General features: G+C 50.2%; 2 long non-coding RNA genes across 2 annotated transcripts; one reads left to right on the top strand and one right to left on the bottom strand.

The window, feature by feature from the left end:
* The first annotated feature begins 769 nt into the window (after positions 1–769).
* Positions 770–15,738, top strand: LOC141408836 (uncharacterized). The gene is made up of 3 exons (XR_012425981.1): positions 770–1,482; positions 14,337–14,487; positions 14,584–15,738. It is a non-coding gene; the product is annotated as an uncharacterized lncRNA (long non-coding RNA).
* On the bottom strand, positions 11,360–16,115 carry LOC141408837 (uncharacterized). The gene is made up of 2 exons (XR_012425982.1): positions 13,895–16,115; positions 11,360–12,094 (listed from the first exon to the last, which is right to left on the bottom strand). It is a non-coding gene; the product is annotated as an uncharacterized lncRNA (long non-coding RNA).
* Between the last annotated feature and the right edge of the window lie 3,838 nt (positions 16,116–19,953).

Genomic DNA, 19,953 nt, shown 5'->3' on the forward strand with positions numbered 1-19,953 from the left:
CCAGAGCGAGGAAAGGGAAAGGGAATCGTTTTCTAAGGCCAACAGCGGAGAAGGCAGGTCCTGTGGGACAGCCAGACAGCTGGTGAGATTAATTAAATCACTGGATATATGAGTCTTCAATGAGATGAAACAAAATCAGTCAGCTGAGTCCAAAACGGAGAAAACGTGAACAAGGAAAACTCAATTTGGCAGACGGGAAAAACTAGATCTAATTAAAAGTTTAATTATAAGGCCAAAAGCCCCTTCTAAGTGCTTGCTTTGTCCCTACCCTTATAGCGGGCAGGTGAGTAGACGGAAGAAACCCCCTTGTTGCATCCTGTACGGGTGGGGGTTGGCAGCTCTGTGGTGAGGAAGTCCCAGAATGTTTATTATGAAATGGAGAAAATGGCCTCCAAGCGCAGTTGCCTGCAGGGGACTTGAAGCCTCCCATTACAGGATGCCCCAGCTGCCCACAAACCCACGCCTCCTGCAGGTGCTAACTTCCCTTGCAGCAGCGTGGAGCAGCAAGAATTGACTACTCCCTGGCAGACAGGGAGAGGACAGCTCTGCTCTCTGGAAGTGGTGGACAGGGGGACCTAGGGACACCGCAGGAGAGAAGGCTGGGCTTTCTGGCCTATGTATCCCCTACCACCCTTTGTCCTAGTGCCAACCCCACTCAAGCGGTTCTTGGAAGACTCGGGGAGAGACTCTGGATTTCTCCCTTTCTTCTCTCTTTCGCTGTGGGTGGGAGTGAAGAATAACAAGGACGAAGGTGACTGACGTCTTAGCTGGTTTTAGCTAAGAGAAGCAAAGGGAATGCCATCTCGTGTCTTTGGCACTAGTTTAATTAGGGAGAAGCTTAGCACAGGTGGGGTGGGGGAGTATCTCCAAGGCACAAATGGTCCCTGGCTATGAAGGATCCAGAGTCGTCCTGGCTCCCAAGTGCTCCTGTGCAGTCAGAATCATCATGATCAGGATGTGCCCCGTCCCCGGACCCTGGGACCAAATCTCAGACCTGGGAGAATTCAGGCCAGGCTAGGCCAGTAAGGCCAGGAGCTGAGATTCCTTGTAAAGTGTCTCTGGGGGCAAAACCCTGAATGCGGAGAATGTTCTTTTTTTTTTTTTTTTTTTTTGAGACGGAGTCTCGCTCTGTCGCCCAGGCTGGAGTGCAGTGGTGCTATCTCGGCTCACTGCAAGCTCCACCTCCCGGGTTTACGCCATTCTCCTGCCTCAGCCTCCCGAGTAGCTGGGACTACAGGCGCCCGCCACCTCGCCCGGCTAATTTTTTTGTATTTTTAGTAGAGACGGGGTTTCATTGTGTTAGCCAGGATGGTCTCGATCTCCTGACCTCGTGATCCGCCCGTCTCGGCCTCCCAAAGTGCTGGGATTACAGGCTTGAGCCACCGCGCCCGGCCGAGAATGTTCTATTGATGGTTTGGTGTGACTTGCAGGAAGTCCAGCCTGATCTGGGGACAGCAGCCTTCACTGACTCAGGCAACCTAGGTAAGTGGCTTCGTCGTGTAAGGTGGTACAGTTATCTGGAGCCTGGGCTGCCCCCAGTGGCTTGAGGAATGCAGCTCAGACAGCTACAGGCATTCCCGTAAAACCCTGAATGACCAGAAAATGGTTTCAGAAAGAACACAGGCTTAGACACTTTTCCACCGGGCCAAGTTAGAGCAAACATTACGAGAATTCTCCTCTAATAAAATGGGTCTGCTACTAAATGTGACTGGGGTGAGAAGACAGTGAGTCAAGAGTTAATTTTTTTTTTTTTTTTTGAGACAGAGTCTTGCTCTGTTGCCCAGGCTGGAGTGCAGTGGCACAATCTCGGCTCACTGAAACCCCTGCCTCCCAGATTCAAGCGATTCTCCTGCCTCAGCCTTCTGAGCAGCTGGGATTACGGGCTTGCACCACCATGCCTGGCTAATTTATTTTTAATTATTTTTAGTAGAGACTGGGTTTCACCATGTTGGCCAGGCTGGTGTCAAACTCCTGACCTCAGGTGATCCACCCGTCTCTGTCTCCCAAAGTGCTGGTATTACAGGTGTGAGCCACTGCGCCTGGCCAAATTTCTTTTCTAAAAACTTTTATCGCTAGGCGTAGTGGCTCACGCCTGTAATCCCAACACTTTGGGAGGCCAAGGCAGGTGGATCACGAGGTCAGGAGATCGAGACTATCCTGGCTAACACGGTGAAACCCTGTCTCTACTAAAAATACAAAAACTTAGCCGTGCGTGGTGGCAGGTGCCTGTAATCCCAGCTACTCAGGAGGCGGAGGCAGGAGAATGGTGTGAACCCGGGAGGCGGAGCTTGCAGTGAGCCGAGATCATGCAACTGCGCTCCAGCCTGGGTGACAGAGCGAGACTCCATCTCAAAAAAAAAAAAAAAAAAACTTTTATCATTTTTTCTTTCTTTTCTTTTCCCCTTCCTCCCTCCCTCCCTCTTCCTTCCTTTTCTTTTTTCTTTCTTTACCTTTCCTCTTTCTCTTTCTTTCTCTCTCTTTCTCTCTCTCCTTCCTTCCTTCTTTCCCTTTCTTTTTCTTTCTTTTTCTTTCTTTCTTTCTTTTCTTTCTCTTTCTTTCTTTTTCTTTTCTTTCTTTTCTTTCTTCCTTCCTTCCTTCCTTCCTTCCTTCCTTCCTTCCTTCCTTTCTTTCTTTGTTCTTTGACAAAGCAAGGTTAACTGTTCTGAATTTGCTGAAAAGGAAAGCCTTAGTGGGGACACTTTGCAGGATTTTCCCACTGTTAAAAAAAAAAGTGAAGATGCGTGTGTACTAACGTGTGTTTGGGTCCCCTGTGGTGTACCAGTCTGCACACGTGGGCACATGGCATGAGTGTATGCTCACACATGCAGTTACACGCACAGGCACAGGCAGGCTCGTGCCTCAGGAGGAAAACAGCCAGCAAGAGTGGCGTCCTGAGAAGGGGTGAGGGTGAGAGGTCACATTTGTAGACCATCTTAGTTCTCCCCAGGAGTCCTAAGGCCTGCAGGGTGTTTACTGGGCTGCCTTATATAATCCTTGGGGTGGCGGGCGGGAACTCTTACATAAGGTAAGAGTGAATGAGGAACAGTGCTCCGGGGCAGAGCCAGACAGAGCAGAATCCTGAGCCATCCGAGTGGAGGATAAAGAAGGGGCCTGGTTCTAGAAAGCCCCACTCACCCACAACTGCTGTCCATTGAGAGCTTTTCCCAGGATGCACCGGTAAATCTCACAGGGCCTTGGGTTCACAAGAGAGAAGGCCTGGGATCCTGGTCTTCAAAATCCTGGCTGCCCTGCTTCCTAGCTCTGTAACTTTGGGGAAGTAGCTCAACCTCTCTGTGCCTCATTTTCCTCACCTACAAAATAGGAGCAATAGGGGACCCATAGCTTTCACGACGTGATGTGTTTTAAGAAGCCAGCCTAATGCCTGGCATTTAATAGACGCTCAATAAGGGCAATGAGGATTATTGTTAGTTTTGTTTATCATCTGAACTCTTTCCCTAAAGTACATTTGGTTCTCTGAAATGGATTATTCCCTGGACAAAAAAAAAAAAGAAAATAGCAATTCATATTTGAAAAGCATTTGCAATTTTCAAAGTACTTTCATAAGCATGATGAAAATAGTAGCGAATGCCTAATATGCCAAACACTGAGCTTCCACCCCCATGAAGGTTTTGCAACTGGTCCCATTGTACAGATGAGGAAACTGAGGCTCCAAGAGGTTGCAGCTGCCTGAGGTAGTGCAACTAGAAAGGGGCAGAGCTGGGATTCAAATCAGTTTCACTTGAGCTGACCTCCTTTGCTCCCCACAACACATTGGTAAGAAGAGCAGATGCTCCTCTAATTTCCTGTTTTAGAGGAGAGGAAATTAACCTTCTGTTTACTGATCTTGTCCAAGCTCATTCATTCCACAGGTGTCTACTGTGAATCTCCTGTGGGCTAGGCACTGTGCCAGGCACTGGGGGAGCAAGGGGTGGCAGACCTAGAGTCTGGCCCTGGCCTGCAGCCCCAGAACCCCTGGCACTTGCTTTGCTCCCCAGGTAGCTGGTTCCATGTGTCTCAGGGTCTAGGTCAAACCCTCCACATCCTGTCCTCTGAGTCGGGGACAGTACTTCTGGGGTCAGCTGTGCCTTTACTAGCAAGATGTCCCCTAGAACGGGGGAAGTAGGGAGGGCTTACGTCACCACATCCACTTACTTTCCCACTTGCTTGTCTAAGCCAAGTTCACACAGAGGGGTGCACAGCTGTGGCTGCTGGAGGTCACCCTCCCCAGACCCCAACTCAGTAGTAGATGGAAAGAAGCCTTGAGTATTGGGGGTGGCTTCAGAGGGAAAGAACTGAGCGTGCGAGGTGGTGGGTACAGCAGAAATGGCCCTCATCCAGCATTCCAGTTTTGCGGAAAAGGTAAACGTGTACACATATGTTGCACGCATGCACACACATTTAACAAAAAGGACTTAAGTGGGATTTCTGAGTAGCACGTCTTGAGTGCAGATTCGTGTCAAGAAAGCAAGATTCTTTCTTGTCAGTAAAGATCACAGCAGATACATAGGGTGTCCAGGACAGCAAACCCTAGCTCCACAGACGGGGCATGTGTCCCAGCCTCTGAGATGGCAGCACTGGGGGATGTTCTGAGGCAGCGCTTACTCACCCTTGCAGTCGTAGCTTTATTACTTAGACTTGAGATCCCATGATAGGTGCACTCCAGTCCATGGATAAGGAGAGTTTAACCCATGGGGAACGCTAGATCTCAACAATTTTCAACAACGAAGCAACAGAGGCTGGGTGTGGTGACTCATACCTGCATTCCCAGTAATTTGGGAGGCTAAGGCGGGAGGATCACTTGAACCCAGGCGGGAGGATCACTTGAAGCCTGGGCAACACAATGGGACCCCATCTGTACACAAACACACAAACACACACACAAAGAAAAAAGCAGTGGCAGACTGAGCAAGCCAGCTCTCATATAAGGTTGTCATCTGGTTGTGTGGTTAGGTAATGGGCTCCAGCTCACAATCAACTAATGAGTGGCAGAGGCAGTGGGTACAGAAGAAATGGCCCTCATCTGACATTCCAGTTTTGGGGGAAAGGTATACATGTACACATGTGTGTTGCACGCATGCACACACATTTAATAAAAAGGACTTCAGTGGGATTTCCGAGTAGCATCCCTTGAGTGCAGATTCAAGGGATGCTACTGGAGTCCTTTTTATTTGACACTTTCCCACCTGGCTAAGTTAGAGTGAACACTACAAGAAGTTTTACACACCTAATAAACTTGACGTGCAAGACCTAAGTTTGCATGTCAGTGCTGGTATTTTTTAGGTGTGTCCTATGTCACTCTCCTAGTGCTGGGTGCTAAGGAGGTTGCAGAGGTGAAAGCAACTCAGGCTCTGCCCTCGAGATGCTAATAACATCATTGATGAAAATGATGAGTAAGCAGAGGGTCTAGCACACATTGAAAGAGATTCTTTCAGTTATCTATAACTGCATAACTACTCCCAGAAATTTCTGGTTTTATGGAAGCCACTTCATTATCTCTCATGATCCTGCAGGTTGACTGGGCTCAACTGCACAGTCCTGCTGCACGTGATACTGGCAGGAACTGCAGTCTTCAAGGACTTGGCTGGCACCTTGGCAGGGACAGCTGGAATGCTGGGCTCCGCTGAGATGGTTGGACCTCTTTCCTCTCCTTATCTCATGGCATTTCCTCCCTGTGGCTTCTCCACACAGTCTAGACAGCAGCACAGCCATACTTGATGTATGGCAGGTTTCTTCCCAAAAGTGCAAAATCAGTTTCCAGACCTCAATAATTGGCCCAGAATCAGCATACTTTCTCCTCTTCCACATCCTGTTTATTAAAATGAATCACAGGGACAGTCCAGATTTGATGTGTGAGGAGACTACACAAGGGCACGAATACTGGGAGGCATGGTTCATTGGGGGTATCTTTGAAAACCAACTACTACACTGATCAATACTTTTTCTTTTTTTCTTTTTTTCTTTTTTTTTTTTTTGAGATGGAGTCTTGCTCTGTCACCCAGGTTGGAATGCAGTGGCGTGATCTCGGCTCACTGCAACCTCCGCCTCCCGGATTCAAATGATTCTCCAGGCTCAGCCTCCCACATAGCTGGGATTACAGGCTCATGTCATCATGCCCGGATAATTTTTTGTGTATTTTTAGTAGAGACGGGGTTTCACCATGTTGGCTAAGCTGGTCTTGAACTCCTGACTTCATGATCTGCCCGCCTTGGCCTCCCAAAATGCTGGGATTAGAGGTGTGAACCACCACACCTGGCCTATATTTTATTTTTGGAATTCCAACTATGCCCCACTCCCTTATCTCCATTTTAGAAATATCATGTTTTTGGATTTGCACAGTTTTTATTTAATCAACAAGTATTTGCAGAGTTTTTTTATGTGTGTGTGAACAAAAGTTTTCATTTCACTTGGGTAAATACCTAGAAGTGAGATTGCTGGGTCATATAGAAAGCACATGCTTAACTCTATAAGACACTGCCAAATTGTTTTTCATTTTGCATTTCCACCAGCAATGTGTGAGCATTCTAGGTGCTCTGTGTCCTCATCAGCACTTGATATTGTCAGATTTTGTGTTTTGTTTGTATGTATGTGTGCCTTTCTAGCAAATGTGTAGTTGCACCTCATTGTGTGTCTAATTTGTCTTTTCCTATTGAATGATGATGTTGAGCATCTTTTCATGTTCTTAAGTGCCATCTGTATATATCTTCTTTAGTAAAGTGTCTTTTGCTTTTTTAAAGGTGGGCTGTTTGTTTTCTTATTGTTGAGCTTTGGGAGCTCTTTATATATTTTGGATACCAGTCTTTTGGTAGATATATTATTCAGGAAATGGCATTCTGGTTGCCCATCAATGAATTTGGTTAGCCTGAATCAGTCCTGAGAGGCTGACAACTTATGGATGTCCTGGCCCAACCGAGTTTCTGGACTCTACTGCTGAGGACGAGACCTGGACTATTGTGGCCACTCCAAAGTCCGCCCCGTGATGTCCTGTCTCAGGGCCCAGCCTGAATTCCTTTAGATGGGCTCTCTCCTGAATCAGTTTTCCTGCTCAGACCAGAAGGAAAGGGAAGAAAGTCAGCTCCAGCAGTGGGAAGAATGGCTTCTGAGGACCTCTAAGGATGGGAGGATTTTCCATGGTTAGTGATACGAGAGGGAAGGGAAAAGTTTTGTAGTGGAGAGTGGGATGGCAAAAGAGAGATCCCAGAATAGGAAAAAGGTGCTCAAGAAATGTCCTACCTTAATCCTTTCCCACCATAATTCAGCTTAAGGGGACTGCTATCCATGGGAGTTGGTATGAAAAGTTTTGGTTGCCCTCCTGAGGAAAAATCACATGGCTAAACATTTATAATAGTAATAAGCTCTTGAGAGTGGTTTTTTCCCCAAAAACCTGGGCTTCCAAATGCAGATGAAACCAAGAAGAACCTTTTTCTTTGCTCTAGAGATAGTCTTAGTTCCCAAAAGAAAGATGGCAAAGCTCTCCTTTCTCAAGAGGTTTAAGGCAATCTGAGCTCTAGGATCTGAAAAATAGCCAATGGCTTTTGAGGACTACCAGACAAAAAGAAATACACTTAAAAGGATGTGGGTGGGAAGGGGGTTGGATTTATGTTACTCCAAAAAGAAAGCAGAATGCTTTTCCTTTTTGAGCCAAACGTCTTTAAAAATCTTTGTAAATTGGAAGTTACACACTCTACTACCTGCTCTGAGCTGACAGTCAGTCTGTTCATCTGTCTGGTGGTAGGACACAGGTGACGCTTCTGCCACTAAACCCCACCTCCCACCTTCCCAACATCTCATCAGTATTGCTGCCACACTCTAGGTTCCCACCACAGTCTTTGTACTGACTCTCACCTGACCCAGGAGACTCCTCTGCCTGGTAAGAACAGCCTTGCATGCAGCTACTTTTCTCAGGCCACTCTTCATGGCTGCCCTGAAACCTCTTATCTTTGCATTGGCAGTGACTTTGGTAAAAGCATTTCTCATCTCATGCATTCACTCAGCCTTGTAATAGTTCTTGGAGGTAGGTTGTACATTTCACTGTAGAGGAAACTGAGGGGCCACACAGCAAGTCTGGGAGGGGAGCAGAGGAGACTAGAGCTCCGTTCTCCTAACCTATGTCATGTGTCAGCTCCCCTGAGCTGGCACATCCCACTGGCACATCTCACTGTGGTGTCCCACACCCAGACCTCTACGCAGCTCAAAAAGAGCTCACACAGACATCTCTCAGTCTTCTTCCAGATCCTGCTTCCAATGGCTCTTGGCTTAGTCAGGCTGTGAGACACCTTGTTTCCTGCCGTCAGCACTTCCTTCAGTTTGAGAATAAAAGGAAACCATTCTCTGAGCCCCCACACACGTTTCCCACCCCCAGTCTTCTTTGCTAGCTCCTGCTGTTGCAACTGTCAGGAGTGAGTTTTTGGGTAATTGTTGCCATGGAGATCCTGTCTTGAATTATTGTGCAAATGTGTCCCATCTTTCTCCTTATTTGGTGTGTGATTTGGATGCCTGTAAAATGCGAAGGTTGACGGCTCCACTTCTTTCCCCTGCCATCCAAGTTGGTTCGCCTGACCAAACCTTCTTGGCAGTCTGCTCCCCATTCCCAGCTACTCTGAGGCCCCCTGGCCAGTCGCTGCCAATGGAAAGAAAGCCCTGCACAAACAGGGAGAGGAAAGCCACTCTCCATGGGTGATGGGTGAGGTGACCCCAGGCCAGTGACATTTGGCAGCAAAGACCCAAAGCAGCAGCCATGAGCTCCTTGGTGGGAATGAGCCACCAACACTCAAAAGTTAGGAGTCGCTCAGTCAGATCTCCGACTCCCTTCCACTTCCACCGCCGTGCTAGGCACGCTGATCCCTGCTGCAGCATCCTGGGAGAGCACCTTGCCTCCATTTCCCTTGGGTGCTCATCCTCCTCCATGGAGATGTCTGGATCATTAGCACTGATTGCATCATGTCTCTCTCCTGTCCGAGATCTGGCCCATTTCCCCATCACTTCTTCTACAAAATACAGGCTCAAACTGCATCCAAGGGCTTCCATCAATTCCCTTCTCTCTACCAAACAAATCTTCCTTTATGTCCTCTCTGCCTCTCCCCTTCTCCTCACCTGGGCTTTCTGCTATCTGGGTTTTGTTTGTTTGTTTGAGATGGAGTCTCGCTCTGTTGCCCAGGCTTATCTCAGCTCACTGCAACCTCTGCCTCCCAGGTTCAAGCCATTCTCCTGCCTCAGCCTACTGTGTAGCTGGGACTACAGGCACCCACCACCACACCTGGCTAGTTTTTGTATTTTTAGTAAAGATGGGGTTTCACCATGTTGGCCAGGCTGGTCTCAAACTCCTGACTTCAAGTGATCCACCTGTCTCAGCTTCCCAAAGTGCTGGGATTATAGGCGTGAGCCACCGTGCCCAGCCTGGGTTTCTTTTTTTGTTTTCTTTTTGAGGTAGGGTCTCACTCTGTTGCCCAGGCTGGTGTGCAGTGATGTAAACTCAGCTCACTGCAACCTCCAACTCCTGGGCTCAAGCAGTCCTCCCACCTCAGCTTCCAAAGTAGCTGAGATTACAGGCACATGCCACTGTGCCCGACTAATTTTTGTATCTTTTGTAGAGATGGGACTTCACCATGTCACCCAGGATGGTCTTGAACTCCTGGGTTCACGCGATCCCCCCGCCTGGGCCTCCCAAAGTGCTGGGACTACAAGTGTGAGCCACCGTGCCCAGCTCTCTGGAGTTTTGATTCAGCTGTCAGCGGGCAGCCTCGCCCAGCTCGTCCCCGCCACCTTTATGCATCTATTTTTTCCTTCCTGCGTGGCTTTCCCTGACTCTTTTGGGGATTCATCACTTTCTTCCCTCCATTAGCATCCTTCCTTGCCACATGCTCACTGTGGAGCTGCTCTTTCAAGGATTTAGTCTTGGGGCGGGAGTGAGGGGACTCAAAGGCAGGGCAGCATGCTGAAGAGAGCAGATGGTGGTATCCTCTCCCGCCAGCACTGGCAGCCACACCGGCTACTCCCATCCAACAGGAGCTATGAGACAGTAGACACATGGCCACCCCCTCAGCGTCTACTTGCATTTGACAAGCTTCCCAAGAAAGGGATTCATCATTACACAACAGTCAAGGGACAAGAGAAACAAAAAACACTGGCACGGGCTTGGTGCAGTAGCTTACGCCTGTAATCCCAGCACTTTGAGAGGCTGAGGCAGGTGGATCACCTGAGGTGACACAGAAACTCTGTCTCTACTAAAAAAATACACGCACAAAAAAATTAGCCAGGCATGGTAGTATACACCTGTAATCCCAGCTACTCAGGAGCCTGAGGCAGGAGAATCGCTTGAACCCAGGAGGCAGAGGTTGCAGTGAGCTAAGATGGCAGCATTGCACTCCAGCCTGGGCAACAAGAGTGAAACTCCGTCCAAAAAAAAAAAAAAAAAAAAAATGCTGGCAAGGCAGAATCCTGGCCTTAGGCAGGGAGGGATTTCTACACGAGAGGGGACAGGATCTGAGTTAAACCCTTACAAGTGCTGTTGAATAACAGATTCTGATCCAGAACTAGCCTTATGTGCTGTGAATCAGTTTTTCCCTGAAGGTTAAGATGGACCCTCCTGCTAACTGTTCCCGGCTACCTTCTTCCTCCCACTCTCCACCTCTACGGGGTTCAGACTCCGTATCCTCCTGTCTTGCCAAGGAAGCTCCATGGGGCACAGAAAGATTTTCCGTTCCCAGTCTGATGTGAGGGGAGAACATCTGGATCCCAATGGGATAAGAGATTAGAGTCCTCGCCCTCAGGAAGTTGCTAGTCTGATGGAGACACAGCTCTTGCTCTAGAGAGTTCGGGAGAGTCAGCTGGTAGGGTGGGGTGGGGTGGGGTGAGAGAGATGAGACACACACAACTATGCTCAAATACTCGTGGAATCCAAGTACTGCTGAATCAAACTGTTAACAAAAGTGAGTGTTCACAAGGTAGTTAGGATGTTGGAGTTAAGATCTGGTTTGGAAGGCTTCCTGGAGGAGGTGAGTGCAGAAGGAATGGCTTGGTGAAGAGGAGATGGGATTCCAAGCCATGCACTGCTTCAGATCTTGGCCTCAGATGAGGTGTGCTTGGCCTCAGATCTCCACAGGGAATTAATGAGTTTTTCCTTAATGAGTCTAGTTCAGATGTCAAGTCTTTTCAAGCCTTTATTTGACTCATTGAGATAAGAATTGGGGGGGCTCAGAGTCATCTGAATGAACATAAGATGCGAGCTTTGCATCTAGCATCTTATGTGGGGTAGCTTGGGAGGGGAGAACAGAGGCAGGGAAAGACATGGGTTTGGTCTTGTGGAGGTTTGCACTGAGGGGTCTTTCACTGAAAGAGATGGAGACGCAGTGCAAACCAGCTTAAGTAGGAAAAGGATTTATTGATTGGCTCTCCAAATTGGGAAGTTCTGAGGCTTCAGGCATGGCTGAATCTAGGGGCCTAATTGATATTGCCCTCTCTCTCTCTCTCTCTCTCTCTCTCTCTCTCTCAATGTGTGTGTGTGTGTTTTGCTTTCTTCTTGGATCACTTTATTCTCAGGTGGCCTCTCTCACATGGCTGGAATAAAAGGTTAAGATGTCTCCATCTCAGCCATCAGTTAAGATTGGACTAAAGGAGCCATGTTCCTTTTGAAACCCTTTCCCAGAAGTCTCTCCTAGCAACTTCTGCCCATATATTATTGACCAGAACTGGGTGACATGACCCCTACCTGCAAGAAAGTCTAGAGGCACAAATATCTTCAACTGGACTTCTTGCTAGATCAACAAAAGTGGCGTGTAGCTAGTGAGAACAGGGGAGGAATGGATGTTGGTCAGGAAACCAGCAGTGTCTATGGGAATTCCAGGGAAGATTCTGATGGGCTCTCCGCAGTCATGTGGTCACCCTGAACTGACCGCTGTGGGCTGCTGACCCAGTCCTGCATGGACCAGGCCTGCTTCAGGCGCTGACCCTGCTGGAGGAGGCAGCCCCCACTGAGTCCCGTGGCACAGGTTTTCCACAGGAAGGAGAGACAATGGTACCAGCAGAAGGGGATAAGGATTTGTAGTCCAAAGACGAGATGCTGAGTAGATAAATGACATCCACCCACTATAAGAATTTTCTGGAATAGAAAGAAAATGCACCAAAAAAATAGCTTCAGAAAAAAATTTTTAAAAACCAGCTTCAGGAATAACCCCCTCTCCCTGATGCAATATATACGAAGTTATATTGCAGGAACCAAATATAGCCACTCTGAGAGGATGCAGAGAAAAACGGTTTAGAAAGGAAGACTTCCTGGTGGGGGTGAACATGGAGCTGGGCTGCGAGGGAGGTGATGTCTAGTGGGGAGAAGCAGGGAGGCAAAAGCCCCAAGGGAAAAGCCAGCTTTTCTTGCAAGGCTGAGAGCAGGGCTGGCGGGCAGAGGTGGGGAAGAGGGGGCCCTGTGTGTTCTCCCACCCTGGGGAGATTTTCCTCTCTGAGTGTACCTGGGCCCCAGAAAACTGGAGGTTTCCTTTTCCCCTTGTGTCAGTATCTGACTTCGGGGAAGTCAGCATTACCCTGGCCTGGGAGGTTGCGCAGAGGGTAATGGGGAAGCTCTCCAATGCTAAGTTCTAGAAGAATGGAGTAGGGTGGCCTCAACATGGGGGCAAAAGAAAGTCCCTGGGAACAAGTCCCTAATCCAATTAGCAGGTGATTATATGGTGGTTTTCAAGGGCTATGCCAGTTACCAGGCACCTCCCAGGAGGCTCTCTCTGGCAGTTTGACAAGTCACTGCTAAACCTGTGATCTGGAGACGTGGGCTGGCGCGGCAGCTGGGCGATGAGCCCAGGCTCAGACAGCTGGGGTGGGAATCTTTAAGGATGAAATTGATGGGTAAGGAGCTTGCTGTTGTCATGGAAACGGGCTCTGGGTGAATGAGCTCTGGTCCAATGGGTAACCCGTGGGGAGAGTGCCACCCCTACCAGACTTCACTGTGGGCGGCCAGCGGGTAGCTCTGGAACCCGCCGTTCCAGCCAAGCCTGTGGGCTGTGTCCTCCTCTGTCTGCCTCCTCCTAGGGACAGCATAGTCTGGCAGTGTGTGTGCCAGTTTGTGTCAATAACTGAGGGGTGTGGAGAGATGCCCTCAAGCCAGAAAAGCCTTTGGCATGGCTCCTGCCACCCTGAAATAGCTGTGCCTGGCATGAACCTGGTACAGTGACAGGCCATGGGCATGTATTTGGGGCGGGGCCACTGGCTAGTTTAGGACAGCGTGGCATGGTGAGACTGTCCCTGGGCAGCAGCACTGGATTGGGAGTCGGTGACTTCCCCCTCTGACTCCAGATCTCTCATCACCAACTGACTGGGTCACCTTTGGCAAGTCATTCTCCCCTAGAAAGTCTGGCTTGGTCCCCAAAACCACTTCTGGTCCCGCTTTTTCTCTGTTCTGGGACTTGGAACTGGGCGGTTTTGATCTCATCAGCCCCACGTCTCAGCCCACTGAACTACCCAACCACAGAAGAGTGCCCCACACAGACCAGTCCCGCCCTCTCAGGCCACTGAGCAGGGCCCCGGGCAGGCAAGACGGGGGGGGCAGCCCCATCCCGTCGGCCCTTGCTGCTCGGGCTCATCTTCCCCGCTGAGTTAACATGGTGGAAGTTCTCGAAGCTCATGGCTGCCCGTGAATGCTCTTGGAGACGGGCCTAATAAGCTGCCTGGTTCAATTGCCCTTCCACTTCCAATAGGTGCTATTTTAATTGAGCCTTTCCCTGGGACAAGTGTGAAGGAAAAAGCAATTTGCAGTATGGGCTTTTGGCTCCAGCACTTAGCAATTTCATCTTCTCCCCCTCCATCTCCTTCTTTTCCCTCCCCTCCCCTCCATCCTCACCCTCCTGGCCCTTTCACGTGCCCCTGCCACCTCCTCAGCCAGCTGCCTCCTTCTTACCTACAAGAGGCAGAGAGTCCACACTCTCTGGGGACCAGTATGGAGGGAAGAAGACCCAAGAATCCAGCTGGGGGTGAGTGATAGGAACAAGAAGTGACTCAGGGGCTGCTCTTAGCCCCAGTGAACTCTTGCAGAGACACTGAAAAATACTAGAAAGGCAACAACTGAGAAAGAGAATCTCAAGTTCCTATGATAAGAAAGTAGGTTCTCCCTGTCTATCCCATGCTGCCTCCAGGAGGTTCCACGGTCTCTGTTTGGGATTTGGTTTCCTCTTCCACACACACTGCTCACTCCAATTTCAATCAATATGAAGTGCCTACTGTGTGCAGAGGGCCAGGGACTGGAGGAGGGCAGGGAGTAATGAGTCTGCTCTTAGGCACCCCACGCCTGGCCCCAGCTTACCTCTGCACCCTTTCTTCCCTCCTCCACACTGAACCTGAAGCCTGAGCTCCAGCCACAGAATCCTCCTGCCCTTCCCAGAGCACACCCCTTTGCCAGATGACTTCCTCTGCTGAGACCTTCCTCCCAGGCTCCACCGGCTCCAGTCTGACTCATCTGAGATTCAGATCAAAAGCCTCCTCCAGGGTCCCAGGGTAAGTAGATACTACTTCTGCCATGGCCCTAAGCACCCTGTACCTATGTGACGGTTTGTGCACTGTATTGCTGAATGCTCATGTATACCTTCCCAGCTAGACATGAGCATCATTCAAGGGGAGTGTGGCAGACTGTACTTTCCAAAGATGGCCATCCCCTGTGTCGATTCCATCCCACCTGCTCTTCTTAGAATGTGACCGACATTCTTCCCACTGAGAGGCAGCTGGGGACTTGTGACCATGTGGCTTGTGATCACAACAAAGTAGTATGGCAAAACAGAGGCCCTGTGATTTCCGAGGCTTGATCATAGAAAGCGCACAGATTCCACCTGCTCTCTCCCTTGGGATACTCACCCTTGGAACTCAGCCACCATGACCTGAGGAAGCCCTGGCCCCATGGAGAAGCCGTGTGCAGGTGTTCCAGAGGATAGTCCCAGCCCAGGGCTCAGCGACAATGTGTGCCAGCCACATCAGTGAACTTTCAGATGATTCTCCTCCCAGCCTTCGAATCTTCCATCTGAGGCCCCAGACATCACTGAGCAGCGACAGCTATCCCAGTCATGCCTGGTCCCCAGTTCTTATGCTGAGAAGCTGTGAGGCATAGCAACTGAGAGCTACTGCCGTCAGCCCCCATGTTTTGTGGTGATTTATCAAACAGCAGTGGATCACAATGCAGGTGGGTCATGTCTGTTCTCCAAAGCCCAGCCCTGTGACTGGTACCTGGTGGGTGCCCAGTTTGTAGCTACCGAAAGAACGGATGAATGAACTTTAGCAGGCAACAATTCCAGACTGACCTGTCAATCATCATCCTCATCTTTGCTACATCTTCCCACCATGGTTCCACTCCTCTCAGGGAACCTAGGCAGTCCCAAGCCCAGCCTTGATGTCACTGAGCCCTAAATCAACCAGCTCTGCAGGCTGCCCCGCATCCACAAGTTCTTACTAATTAAGCTCCTTAGATCAGTATTCAATCGTAGCATCAAGATTCTGGGATTTCTGGCGCTTGCAGCCCTGCGCATCCTCACTGATCCACGTGCTTGATTGGTTTTGTCTTCACCACAGTTCTGTGAAGTAGGCCATTATTAGCATTCCCATTTCCCCTACGAGGACACTGAGGCTGGGAGAGAAACAGGGAGTGAGCAAGTCCTAATAGGTAATGAACTGGAGATTTGAGTTCAGGTCTTCTGATGCCAAACACAGGAATACATGTGCGATATCGTATCTTGTAACAAATAAACTCTAACTGGCAAATACTTGCAGTCCTTTCTTTGGGGATATCAGATCCTTGACTCACAATCACACCAGCTGAATGAAGGGATCAGACCTGGGTCCTAAGCAATGCTAATGAACAACCACGACAAAACCTCAGTTACCATCTTTCTATGTCCTGGTCTGTGCAGTATGCACTGGTCACAGCTGCCCTGTGAGATGGGCATTATTGACCTGTAAAAGGTGACAGAACAGTGGTGTGGAGAGGTGAGGTGGCTTGCTCGGGGTCCCACAGCTAAGGGGCAGAGCTGATCTTTACACTCCACCTGCTTGACTCCAGTCACTAAAGGTCTTCTGTCTCCTGACAAAAATCACTTCTAGGTCGGGCACAGTGGCTCACGCCTGTAATCCCAGCACTTTGGGAGGCTGAGGCGGGTGGATCACCTGAGGTGAGGAGTTTGGGACCAGCCTGGCCAACACGGTGAAACCCTGTCTCTACTAAAAATGCAAAAAATTAGCCAGGCATGGTGGCACATGCCTGTAATCCCAGCTACACAGGAGGCTGAGGCAGGAGAAGTACTTGAACTTGGGAGGCGGAGGTTACAGTGAGCCGAGATTGCGCCATTGCACTCGAGCCTGGGCAACCAGAGTGAAACTCCATCTCAAAAACGAAACAAAACAAAACAAAACTAAACTACTTCTAGTGACGGACAAGCTCTCAAATACAGGCACTTTTGCTACCACTTGAGGTAGTTACTATTATTCTCCCTACACAGACAGGACCCTGAGGTTTGGTTGATTGGCCCAAGGTCAGGCTGCTAATAAATGGCAAAGTCAGGATTCTAAGCCATGTCTGCCATCCCCATCTCAAACACCATCCCACCACCCCCATCACATTACACTGCACCTCAAAAGATCACGTCCAGGTCTTCCCAGGACAGCGGAGCTTGTCCACTCCTATACCAGCCTGACAGCTTCTCCAGCTCTCATCTGTATCTCAGCAGCATGAACGTAAGTTGTGGGGAGCTCTGAAGGCGTGTGGCAGTGACAGCCTCTGCCCTGCCCCGCTGGTTGGTGGTTTCACCAGATCTGGGGCAGGGTGGGGAGGGAGCAGGGGGAGTTCAGGTTGCCAGGTGCTCCTGGGAGACAGACTAACAACCCACAGCCCACCACGACCTCTCTCCTGCACGCATACACCAAAGACGAGGCTGTCCTGCTTCCCGAGCAGTAACTCTTGAGGTCACAGGATCTAGGACATGCACAAGGTCCTTCCCCAGCCCTCCTGGTTTCAGAGACAGCTGAGGGTTCCTGCATCTGCATTCATGTCAGGGTCCCCTGGCCTTCCTCCACACCCACCTCCAGCTTCACCCTAATACATTCCTACTCTTTCCACAATCCACTCCAAACCCCGCCTGCTGAGAACTAAGCTCACACTGCTCCCCTGTGAACCTGCCCCCGTCCCACCTTCCCCAGGGGCAGTGGTCAGCTGCACCCTCCAGGCAGCCTCCTCTCACTGCTGGGGGGGCTCTCCACCCTCTGACAACTACCCCACTTGCTTGGCACTTGACTGCTGCCCGGTGACATCTCATAATTTTTTTTTTTTTAATTGAAACAAAGTCTCATTTTGTCACCCAGGCTGGAGTACAGTGGCACGATCTCCACTCACTGCAACCTCTGCCTCCTGGGTTCAAGCAATTCTTGTGTCTCAGCCTCCCAAGCAGCTGGGACTACAGGCGCGCACCACCACGCCTGGCTAGTTTTTGTATATGTAGTCGAGACGGGCTTTCGCCATGTTGGCCAGGCTGGTCTCGAACTCCTGGCCTAGACGATCCACTCACTTTGGCCTCCCAAAGTGCTGGGGTTAAAGGTGGGAGCCACCATGCCCGGCCTCTCATAATTATTAAATTGCCTTTTTCTGTTTGAGGGGTGCAATACTGAGCTTGAGTTTTGTTTTTTTTTTTTTCCACAAAGGGACTATCCCAGGCCTCCTACATTTTTAATTTAAATGTGGTTCCCTTCAAGTGAGTGATGACAGAGAATCGATTCCCAGGTGGCCTAAGGAGGTGGCCACAGCTGCTGTTCTGGAATTCAGCCCTGGAGACCCCGCCTTCCAAGGGTCTCCCAGGGCCCCTGGATTGAGGTAAGAGAGGCTGCCCTTTGCCACAGGGGGAAGAAAAGAAATGGTTTCCTAGAATAAATCACTATGGACACTGAATTTATGCTCACTCTATGCACATAGCAACAATAATTTGGACAACACCCGGCAGCAATCAGGGGTTTATCTCCAGGGTTTTACCTTGTGACATTCACAACAACCTGGTGAGGTCCTTGGGGGCAGCTGTGATTATTCTCCCCTCCTACAGAGGTCCCCACTCCCTGAGCTCTTGCCGCAGTCCACAGGCCTGGGGCACAAGAAACTCTTAGAGGAGGCCAGAAGTTGCCAGGAGGTGAGCAGGGCCAAGTGGTCTTGGCTGAAAGAATGTGGATCCTGTTGCTTGGGCTGGAAAGAAGGGAGGAGAACTGCTTCCCTTCTGCACAGCCCATACCTGTTCCTGTCTGATGAGTTACCACCCAGCAAAGATTCAACTCTTTTCGAGCTGAATACAGACAGGAAACTGAGGCTGGGGTGATTAAGCCCAAGGATAGATTGCTAATAAACAGCAAAGTCAGATTCTAAGCCATGTCCGCTATCCCCATCTCAAACACTATCCCACCAACCCCATCACGCTACGTTGCACCTCAAAAGATCATGGGCAGGTCTTCCTAGGACAGTAGGGTTTGTCCACACCCACAGCAGCCTGACAGCTTCTCCAGCTCTCAGTAGCATCTCAGCAGCATGAACTCAGGCCTCTGAGCAAGAGTTTCCCAGCTGCAGCATGGAGGACGGTGAGCGGAGGATGCTGCGCAGAAGACAGCGTATCAGGCCTCAGCGCCCACAGTAGCCAGGGCTGGTTAGATCTTCCTCCCTCCCCCAGGCTGCTCCTGTCCCTCGACTGCTCCCACAATGTCTCCTCTCCTTCGCACACCCATCACCTCACCCTCTCACAGAAAGCTCTTCCTGGTTACTGCCCCCACCGCAATAGCCGCCCTAAACCATCACCCTCAACCTCGGCTGTTTCACGAGTAGATCTTGTCTTTCCAGCTGAACAGGAATAAGACCCCATTTACAGACTGACAGCCGTAGTTCTCAACCTCGACCTCACAGGAGACTCCTTAGAAAGTCAAAAATTATGGCCGGCCACGGTGGCTCATGCCAGTAATCCCAGCACTTTGGGAGGCAAAGGTGGGTGGATCACCTGAAGTCAGGAGTTCGAGACCAGCCTGCCCAACATGGAGAAACCCCGTTTCTACTAACACAAAAATTAGCCGGGCATGGTGGCAGTCACCTGTCATCTCAACTACTCCGGAGGCTGAAACAGGAGAATTGCTTGAACCCAGGAGGTTGCAGTGAGCCGAGTGCACCATTGCACTCCAGCCTGGGCAAGAGAACGAGATTCTGTCTCCAAAAAAAAAAAAAAAAAGGAGGGAGGGAGAGAGAGAGAGAGGGAGGGAGGGAGAGAAGGAAGGAGGGAGGGAGGGAGGGAGGGAGGGAAGGAAGGAAGGGAGGAAGGGAGGGAGGGAGGGAGGGAGGGAGGGAGGGAGGGAGGAAGGAAGGAAGGAAGGAAGGAAGGGGCTATGCCGCCCCCTAGGGGCAAGGCCTGAGGACAACTTTCACTTCAGATTCCCTCCCCTTCCAGTTAGGAAATTATTTCCCAACAGGGAACTTGCCCTATACCATCTGAAAGGTCTGCACCAAACACCTTATAGCTCTGTACTTCCTGCCAGCAGGCTGCACCATCTCGGTCCCCTGCACAGCTCTCAGACCCCAGCAGAGCACCCCACGGGAAGTGTGGGAGGTTAAGTGGGCCTGCGGTTCCAAGCTAGATGAGGGACCAGCTCCTCCCGGACTCCCTGTGAGGCCTTCAGAGAGTAACCACAGCTCAGCCCTTGTCTGCACAATGAGGATAAATGATGGAGCACATCTGGAGTGAGAGGGTTTCAGATTGGCAGGGATGGAGCCAGGAAAAACCCCGTCTGACTTCCGGTAAGGCCTACAGGCAAGCCGTTTATGAAGCGCCTGGGCTTTCCCTTCAGCAAATGTCACCCCCGCCCCCACGCTGAGACAGTAGTCAAATTAGGGGTTCCCCAGAACATTTCTTAGGGCATTAGAATGTCTGAGTTCCTTTTCCTGGTGTTGACATTCTACACCGACTTGAT

The sequence above is a fragment of the Macaca fascicularis genome, chromosome 16 (genome assembly GCF_037993035.2).
Source record: "Macaca fascicularis isolate 582-1 chromosome 16, T2T-MFA8v1.1".
Classification (NCBI taxonomy): domain Eukaryota; kingdom Metazoa; phylum Chordata; class Mammalia; order Primates; family Cercopithecidae; genus Macaca; species Macaca fascicularis.